Raw genomic sequence first — 9,932 nt, 5'->3', positions numbered from 1 at the left:
GCCCCGGGGCATCCCCGGGGGATGCAGAGATCCACCCGCAGCCCCTGGGGATCCATGGGGGATGCAGAGATCCACCTGCAGCCTCAGGAGATCCACAGGGGATGCAGAGATCCCCCCGCAGCCCCTGGGGATCCCCGGGGGATGCAGAGATCCCCCCGCAGCCCCCGGAGATCCCTGGGGGATGCAGAGATCCCCCTGCAGTCCCTGGGGATCCACAGGGATGCAGAGATCCACCTGCAGCCCCAGGAGATCCCCCCGCAGCCCCTGGAAGTCCACAGGGGATGCAGAGATCCCCCTCCAGCCCTGGAGGAGCCCCCATGGGAGCAGGAGATGCCTGAGGAGAGGCTGTGACCCCGTGGGAGCCCCGTGGCCAGAGGGGCCCTGCCGGAGCAGCCTGTCCTTGCAGGACTGACCCCATGGCAGAGTGACCCCCGGGCTGCAGCAGTGTGAGGGGGCTGCTGCCCCTGGGATGGACTCACCTTGGAGAAGTTCCTGGAGAACTCTCCCGTGGGAGGGACCCCAGGGTGCAGCAGGGGAACGACTCCTGTCCCGGAGCAGCGGGAGAAGGCACCGGGGATGAACTGACCACAGCCCCCATTCCCTGTGTCCCTGTGCTGCTGGGGTAGGAGGTAGAGCTGGGAAGGAGGGAGGGGTGGGGGGAAGGTGTTTTTAAGGGTTTATTTGACTTCTCATTGTCCTGCTCTGATTTTGTTGGCAATAAATTCACTTTGTATCTCTTAATTAGAGCCTGTTTTGCCCATGATGAGTGATCTCTGCTGGTCCTTATCTCAACCCATGAACCCTTCATTAAATTTTCTCTCTCCATCCAGCTGTGGAGAGGAGTGAGGGAATGGATTTGGTGGGTGCTCAGAGTCCAGCCAGAATCAACCCACTGCACCAAGCGTGCACATCTGCTTCACACCTCACCCCAAGGGGCAGCTCACCCTCTCCAGAGCTCAGGGCTGTTACAGGAGGTCACAGAGGGCAGAGACACCGAGCCAGGTGCTGCTCACACACAGCAGAACACCCAAGGTGTGGAGCCACCAATCTCTACGAGACGGGGCACAACTACCTTGTCTTCCTCTGCACTCCAGCACTGCTCTGGAGAGGGACTTCCATTCAACACGGAAACACCACATCCCCACCCTCCCTCACAGCTTGGAGCTGCTGCGTGTTTGCTTCTAATAACCACGTAAACATATGGGGATTTATTCTGATGATCGATAAAATAATCCTTGAATTTTTCATGTGTTTTTCACCTCGTGTCTTCCCCCTCAGGGCACTCTCCCCGTGCTGCACGAGGAGCGTGGGAGGAAGCGAAGGAAGCCGGAGCAAGGAGCCAGCTGGGCTGTGGATGCCGGGATCACCCTTTGCCCTGGAAGCAGCACCACCTGCCTCGTGCAACAGAGGAAAAACACCGAGGTCTGAAGCCCCTCACCCCTTCTCCTTTCCCTGAATGGAACCCGGGTTTGATCCCCTCAGGTTTCCCTCGCCTCAGCCCCTGAGGACATCCCCCAGCGTGGCTATAGTGGCACCCTGAGTTGGCTGATGCCAGCTCTGGAATCAGCCCTTCCCACAGTCCCCTCCCTGCTCCTTCCACAGATTCCTGACTTTCAAATTAAACATGCAGGAAAGATGGGAAGTTCTGTGTGGGGAGTCCAAAAGAAAAGCAGCACCAACAGCCCATCCCAACTTCTTCAAGGGCTTCCTTAATTCCCACTTCACATTTCTCCCTCAGAACATCAGTGCTGCTGAGCAGCTCTGCCACTCTGGGACGTGTAACAATTCCTCTGCTATTCCCATAAGCCCTGGGAGAAGAGTGGAGGATGGATTTGCACGGAACTGCTGCAAAGTTTCCCAGCTCACTGCAGCTTGAAATCACAAAAGAGGAGCTGGATGGGAGGTTGTTGAGACAGATAAGACACAAAACACTCCTCCTTTCAGGCAACAGATCCTCTTCCAGGCCTTGGATAGCTGCAAAGAAAGAGAAAAACTGTTCTCAACTCTCCAGTGATTGTTCCATCAGCATCAGCCTCAATCCATCAATCAGTCTGAGATTCCAACTTGGAATTCACAGTAAACCAAGACACTGGGAAGAACCGTGAGGAAACAGAATAAAAACAATCCTGTTGCCAAGAAATCAGCTCCCAAAACGTTTGCATCTCGTCCCTCCAAACGCTGAAGGACAGAGTGAAGCCTTCCCAGCTAAACCTGCTGCTGCTGTTCTGATTGCTGCTCATGTCCTCGCTATACTTGAGCTCCTTCCAGATAAACAAACCTGGATTAAGTTTTCCAGTATCATAATCATAATTGGGGAAGAAAATTAAAATCTCACTGCTATTTGTTCAGCATTATAAAAGTGACTGTGTCAGGCCTAACAAGCATCATTAGTTCCACTGAGAAGCCTTTCAGCTCCACGCAGGGACCAGAGCTTGGTTAAACACCCATTGAGATGTTGTTCCCCAACTCAGATTTCTCAGCTGGGTGACTCAACAGGCTTTCCCTAATTTGCCAGTCACCAATAGCAACCCTTAAACCCCCCAAAAAAGAGCATTCAGAAAGATTTTTGGCAGCTCCCAGTCCCTAGAACAGGGTTGGGGTGAGGTCATGTGCTCTCCTTATACTCAAACCTCTGCACACAAGGGATGTTATAAATGAAAAGCAACGTGGAATGTGATGAGGAGCCAGGTAAAGGAGCTTGGATGGCAGGAATTATGCTGAACCTTCTCCCAAAGGTTAACTTTGTCCAGTGTTCTCCAGGAGGCAGGGCTGGGGTGGTGCCAGTGGCTGCACTCACTCTCCAGCAGCTCTGAATTAGGGATTTTAAGTTCCCTCCTCAGCAGTGGGGTCTCTGCAGCTGCTCCCTGAGATCAAGGGAGACGTGTTATCACTCACCCTCCCCAAAGCCTCGGCAGCAAACAGCCAGCCTGAGAGGATTTACGAGGAGCACACCAATCCCAAATCCCTCTTGTTAAAGTTTATTGCTATGGTAAATCTCTGCTGCAGAGGGAGGTTGTTGTAGCAACGCTTTGCCATGATTTTAACTTCACCTCTCTCTTCTCCTGCCCCCAGAGGTGTCATCTCTACCATGGAGCTGCTCAGTGAGGTGGAAGAGGCAGGGGATGCCCTGCACAGCTCCCTGGAGCGTCTCCCTCTCCTGCTTCCCCCAGCACTCCACATCCATTGCAGGCAGTTCTGCATCTTTTTTGGAGAAAAGCACTGGAAACACGTTACAAACACACCCACTGCCAAAGCAGCTCCCCAGACTGAGCCATCCTTGGCACAAAGTTAAGGATGCAGTCTCCAACAACTTGGATTAAGCTTTTTTTCTCCCTTATGAATTATGAATTTAGGTTAGGAAGAAAACCCTTCATGGACACCTGCCTAAATCCAGGTGTATTTTGACTGCACCACATTTATGGTGGTATCCAGTTTGTGGTACTCAAACAGAGCAAAGGGTGCACACATTCACTTCTACCACTCCTGGCAGCAAGAATATTCCCTTTGGACTTTCCAATCCTCAGAGGAACTTCACCAGAAGGAGCCAGACAAGCCCACAGACACTTTTGTTTCACCTCTACACCTCATTCAGCTGTAGCTGCGTGTTCCCTGCACAAGAGCCCAGCACTCCCACCTTAACAGAGGCTCTAAATAACATCTCGCCTTCCTTTCCTTTCTCTGGTTTTTCATCTTTCCTAACTCCACGCTACATTTCTTCCCTGCAAACACCCAATTTAGATGGCATCAGGAGGTGCTAACAAAAAATGCTTCACTGTCTTGTCAGCAGATTACAGAAAGGCGTCTCATTCAAGTTTATCCAGTTGGAAACAGAAGTAATTGATGTGAACTTGAAAAATATATGATTTGGAAGAGGGGGGTGGGAGAAGCTTCTCGCCAGCATCGCTGTTCCACCCAGCTCATCCCTCGGCTGTTCACCCGGGGCTGGTTAATCAGGAGCTCCATTATCACCTCCCTTTCCCACATTTACCTCAGGCACAAGGATCTGGGATGAGGACAAGGTGTAAATGTGCACGTGCTGCAGGTCCTGGTCTGGCTCTGCTCTCTGCAAGTGAAGCTGCAGCAAAGGGAGAACCAAGGATTCAATTAGGACAGGGACTGTGTTTGCCCAGGCAGGGATGTTGTCTGGGGCAGGGGGACTGGAGTGAGGTCCCTGTTCCTCCTCCCTTGGTCACAGCTGCCCCTTCTGACAGTGACAGCTTCACTTCCAAAGGCAGGAGCAGCAGGGAATATTAGAATCCCAGCATAGCTTGGGTTGGAAAAGACATTAAAGCTCATCCAGTTGGGACACCTTCCACTATCCCAGCTTGCTCCAAGCCCCGTCCAACCTGGCCTTGGACACTTCCAGGGATGCAGGGGCAGCCACAGCTTCTCTGGGCACTCCATCCCAGCTCCTCCCCACCCTCCCAGGGAAGAACTCCTTCCCAAATCCCATCTAACCCTGCCCTCTCTCAGTTTGAAGCCATTCCCCCTTGTCCTGTCATGCCCTTGTAAAAAGTTCAGGGAGTGGTGACTCCTGAGCAGGGCTGAGACACAGCAGCACTCCCCGATCCCCAGGGCTCCCAGCATGAGGAATGTCCCAGCATCTCCCACAGCTGCACCAAACATCTGCCACGCCACGCTCAGGAGATGGGAACACGAAGTCCCAGCACAGCACAGGGTCCTGACATTCCCTCTGGATCTCCCAGGGCAGAACCCTGACTCTGAGCCACGGTAGCAAATTAAAGCCCTTTTGCCCAAGACACAGAAGTACCCGTGGGTGAGCACTGACATTTCCCTCGTGCAGCTGCACCATCGTATTAAAACCAGAATTACTCTGTGCAATCAGCTCTCCTCATCCCAGCTAAACAACCCCTCCCAGCCCTGCTCAACTGTGCAGCGTTGCAGAAGTGCAAAGCAAGTCACTCCAAAGCACAGTTTGAAGTCATTGTTATTATTATTATTACTTCTACTGCACAGAGCACCCCCCAGGTGAGAGTCCAACCAGAACAGGTGTTGCACATCCTTTATTTCAATTAAATACTGTAATAGGGAGAGCAGCCCAAGGCTACAGGAAGCCAAATTAGAAAATTGCATGGAAAACACAAATAAAATGGATCAGAGTCACTCAGGTGAGGCTCACAGGAATGTGGCTGCCTGTTCCTCTGGGCAGCTCTGCTATTAAGGAATGAGGTTCTCAGGGAAAGGCCCTCTCATGGTGACATCTTCTGCTGACACCATGGCCAGCCGTGGCTTCTGCTGAAGGGGAGGAACAAATCCTGCCTCGGATGGATCCTCCCAGGTTTGTCTGAGACTGTCACAGAGCTGAGAACTGAACTCAGGCAACTGCTGTTGAACGTCCAAGTTGTCTGCAGCACCAAGGTAAGAACTCACATGAGCCCAGCAGCTGAAAGCCTTTGGAAGGATATTTTCCCAGCAGACTTTAATTTTGGAAAGGAAAAATGGACTAGACTAGCAGCTCTCTGCTACCTGCCCAATACAAGCACTGGACATCATCACTTTGCCAAGGCAGCTCACCTGGGAGTCCAAGAAAGGAGGCTTTTAAAACTCAGCCATAACAGTTTGTCCTCCTCTGCTCCACGTTCTGGGGTCCTGCATCAAAGCAGATAAATAAAGCACCCAACTCCACGCCCACGCTGCCAATAAACTGGGATACTTTCCCTTGGGATGGAGCCATTCCGGAAGGGAAGCAGCATTTACAAAAGCTGACACTGATTTCGGGAGAAATATATTTGGAACAGTGGAAACATGGCACTAAAATCCGCCTCTCCATTTCTTTGAAATTAAAAACCCCAACACAACCCTTTCCTCAGATTCCTCCCCAGGAAGATGAAGCCAATTTTCCAGCATCCCAATGAATATTTCAAAGATGAGTGTTTCCTTAAGCTAATTGTTGCCCATTATCATGCAATTAAAAGCCAAATGGATTGAAGGCAATTGAGCCTCATCCCTTTCACTATTCTCTTTTCCCCAAAGACATTCCTCATTTTTAACTCCTCTGACCCTTGGGCTTTCAGACAGGTTTTCTGACAGGTTTTCTCACAGCACGAGAGCTCAAGGAAAGGTTCATGAACTGCAGAGGGCAGAAGGGACAGGTGGAGAGGCAGGATCCATGGTGAACAGTTCCTGAGGGAATTCCAGCACGCTGGGAATGTACTCCCACCAGTTTGCATCCATCCCCTGCCTTCCCCCTGTTTGGAACCCACACACTGACCCAGGGCATCGCTCCTCCTGTCCTCACTACTCACCACATTGGCTTTTTCCGCGCTAAATCCCACAATTCAGCTTCCAATCCAACACCCTGGATGCATCCCTGCTCCCCAGAACCCTGCCTGGCTGGACAAACTGCTGGAGCAGGGCAGGTACAACCTTCAACAGCAGAGCTTCACCTTGCACTGATCTCCAAAATACAACTGAAGGACTTCGGATTTTTAAATTTAAAGTCTGACACAAGCAACAGGTGACAGACTCTGCCCTTTCCTGTTGTCACAGCTATTCCACCTACCCAGAATCCCCGGAATTTTTCCTTCAGGTCCCACCCACTTTGTTTTTTGCCTTTTCCCAGGGTTGGCTCCTCATTGCAGCCCCCAGCGCAACAGCACCGAGCAGCTGCTTGTTCACCGAACAGCCCAAGTGTGCATTGGCCCCTCTTAAACCCCGGCACACAGAGCTATTTGTTACTCAGCTGAAAGGTTCCCAGGGAAGCTTTTGTGACTGAAATGTGACTTTTCCCCCTTTCCATAAAGGAGGAAAACAAACCCAAGCAACTCCTGCAGGCAGCTTCCCATTTATTGCCACCTCCTCCAGCAGTGTGCACTGGGGACTGCCGTGAGGAACTACAGGAATTGGGAATGAATTCCTGCTTTTGCCACCCAGACCCAGGCCCTGGCCACTGCACAAGGGACTAAACAGGACTGCAGGTCTGTTCTGCAGTTGGAATTTCCTTTGGGAAAGCTGTCAGTGCTCTCGGAGTCCCCGCAGGTCTTTGAAGGAGGCCTGAGGAGCGATCTCAAGGAATGCCAGTCATGCCGAGCTCAGCCTTCCCCCCCCTCCCACACGGGGCTTTTGTTCACTCGCTGTTTACAGCTCAGAATTACTGTCATCATAAATGTTGAATCACAAGGCTGGAATCGCAGGGAAGGATTCCTGCTTTGTTTGTGGCTCCCTCCTTTGTTGCCCACCTTTCCCCCCCTCCCGTTCGGTTGTGTTCCTCATCCAGTTTATGTGACACGCTCAAGTCTCGGAGGGATGAGAGCTATGGCAACAGGAGTTGTGCAGCTAATCCCTGATGCAGAGTGCTGAAATCACACTGTGCAGCAGCACATCAATTCATGAGAGCAGCCCTGCTTTCATTCATGTTAAACTTGGGGAAAGAAGTGCCAGAAATTCTGTGCGAGGGGAAAAACTCAGGGCAGCAGGTCCCACATGGGTCAGGGCAGTGGGTTTATAAAGCTGGAGCCTGGTCATGAGAGGAGGTAGAAATGGAGCCTGGACAGGTCAGACCAGCCTGGAAACATAACAAGAAATGGCAGAGCCTGTGGAAGTGGCTGGAAATTGGTAAAGACTCACTTCTGTTGCATTTCTGCTCCAGGTCACTATTTCTGCTCATGGACAGGGGGTGATAATTCGATATTGCACCCTCACAACCCTCCCTAAACTTTAATTCCCTCCAGCTGGTCCCAGTCTGAGCCAGAAGCCCCAGGGACAACACCCCAAACTGCTCCAGCTGGGGCTGAGCCTCCCTCCCTGTCCAGCCCAGAGACCCCCCCCCCGGCCTTGCTAGGCACTGACACGACCACCAAGCACCAGCTCAGCCCCTCAGCACCACCAGGAACAAACTCCACAAACAGTTCTATTTTTCAGAAAACCCCTCTGCTCTCTTTCTACCTGGAAGGATCACTGGTGTGGAGCTGTCTGTGCTGTGTCTGCTCTCCAGAACATTCCTGGCTCTATAAACACCAGGGGAAAACCCCCCCACCTGCTGTGGGACACCAGGAAACTGCTCCTACCTGGGCAGCCCAGCAAAAAAACCAGGAATTAAACAAACCTCCTGAAATACTTGAACACTGCACGCATTTAAAAAAACCCAAGGAAAAAGCAGGGAACCAAACCTCACTTGTGCTCTCCATTCAGCTCTTCCCTGGGAATTAATCCATGATTCACAACTTCCCATCCGTGGGCTGAGAACCAACTGGTTATGAATGAATATTTTTGCAAGCTAAAGAATGTGCAGGGTCTACTCTGGGACAGCTTTTACACCAAAACCACAACTTTACAACCAACACCTGAACCCCAAAAAGAGCTGCACAGACTCACCCCAACCATCACCTCCTTCTTGGAGAGGTTCAGTTGCTGTAGGGGGAGAGCTGAGACCCCCCAGACCCACAAGGTGATGGGATTAGGGAAAAATCCCTGCCCTCCACAGCCAGAAATAAAGGATGATGCCAGACAGGTGTGGGCTGTGCTGGAATTTGGGTGGGATTCAAGCAGCACCCTTTTTGTAACTACGACAGCGAGAGGTGTGAATGGAGGGCTGCTACAGAGGAAATTTTAATTTATAATAATTTATGTTCTCATTTAGATGGCATAACTTATTGTAAATAAAAAAAGTAAGTAAGTAGAAGCTTTTCTTTTTAAGGGAGAAAAAAAATAGATTTGAGATTGGGCAATAAAACCAGCAAAAACTGGAGGAGCCTCCTCGGGGTCCCTCTCCTCTGCTGCTCCCCCTGCAAGGAACCACCTGAGCTGTTACTGTTCCCCAAATCCACCAAAATCCTCCGGATAAATCAGATTCCCCAACAGGGCCTCGTGGTGTCAGTGAGCCAGGCATTGTTTTATTCTTGGCCAGGGTTTGGGTGTGTGGCTGACAAAGCTCTGGCCTCCACACAGACCCTGATCCAAACCTTTTCCACTTATTTATACATTTTGAGCAAACAAAGAAATGAACGTACCCTGGCTCTAAGCCACACAGTTCTCTTCATCGTTTAGCATGCCATTGATTATTGATTTCTTGCTCTTCCTGCTTACCTGGCCCACATCCTTCAGTCCTTTTATCAGCAGGGGCTTTCCAGATTTCCAGGCCTTGATCTCCTCTCTATCTCCTGGTTACTCCAGCATCCTCCAAGTGCCATAAATTTAAGTTCCCAAATTCAATCTCCAAGTCCTTTTGGCTCAGTTTGTTGGAGCTGGTCAGGGTTGGTTTCAGCAAACCTAAATGTTTAAGGTGACTTAATGATCAAAGTAACAACAAGGGCCTGCGCGGAAACTCAGCCGGTGCTGGCTGAAAGTGGGCACTGCTCACAATTAATTTTAAAAACTCATTAAAAATTAGCAAAGGAAATGATAACATTTCCAATATGACAGCTTTATTGAGCTTCAGGGTGATGGGTGTGGGACAGGAAGGGGAAGGGGAGGGAAAAGGAAGGGGCGGGATCTCCATGCCTTGCCTGGCAGGGGATTCCAGAACCTTCCATACTCTCCTGGAAGCTCAGCAGTTTCAGGATTCAGCTGCTCTGAATCTTGTAGGTAAGTTTTGTTCACTGGTTTTTTTTGTTGTTGTTGTTTTTTGGTTTTTTTTTTTTTGTTCAGTGTTTTCACTTTGGGGAAAGTTTGTTCTTTCCCCTTGGCTCTATGTTAGGGGATATTTTGGGAGTGATGGATGTGTGTGGTGAGTTCTCCCACGGGAATTGTCCATGTCACCGCAAGATTTGCAGTCAGATCCTCAACCTTCAGGTGTGCTGGGGTGAATTTGGAGCAGAATCAGCTCTCGAGGAGCTGGGTGTGCTGAGCAGGGACCTGTTCTTCACCCCTGGAAGGGTACCTGTTCTCCAGGTGCACAGCCCTGGAGAGTTGATATTTTCTTTTTATTATTTATTTTCCTTATTAATTTAATGCTATTTTTACCAATTTCCTTA

At 50.6% G+C, this 9,932-nt stretch overlaps 1 long non-coding RNA gene across 2 annotated transcripts; it reads right to left on the bottom strand.

The window, feature by feature from the left end:
• Positions 1 to 756: 756 nt before the first annotated feature.
• Positions 757 to 9,402, bottom strand: LOC108447124. Of its 2 annotated transcripts, none has more exons than XR_001862521.1 (3): positions 9,046 to 9,402; positions 3,989 to 4,075; positions 757 to 1,993 (listed from the first exon to the last, which is right to left on the bottom strand). It is a non-coding gene; the product is annotated as an uncharacterized LOC108447124 (long non-coding RNA). The 2 variants fall into 2 exon arrangements; XR_001862520.1 differs by having other exon boundaries at positions 757 to 1,974.
• Between the last annotated feature and the right edge of the window lie 530 nt (positions 9,403 to 9,932).

This window comes from Corvus brachyrhynchos, unplaced genomic scaffold, assembly GCF_000691975.1.
Source record: "Corvus brachyrhynchos isolate BGI_N302 unplaced genomic scaffold, ASM69197v1 scaffold65, whole genome shotgun sequence".
Classification (NCBI taxonomy): domain Eukaryota; kingdom Metazoa; phylum Chordata; class Aves; order Passeriformes; family Corvidae; genus Corvus; species Corvus brachyrhynchos.
The sequence above is the reverse complement of the archived record's forward strand: the minus strand, read 5'-3'. Positions and strand labels throughout refer to the sequence as shown.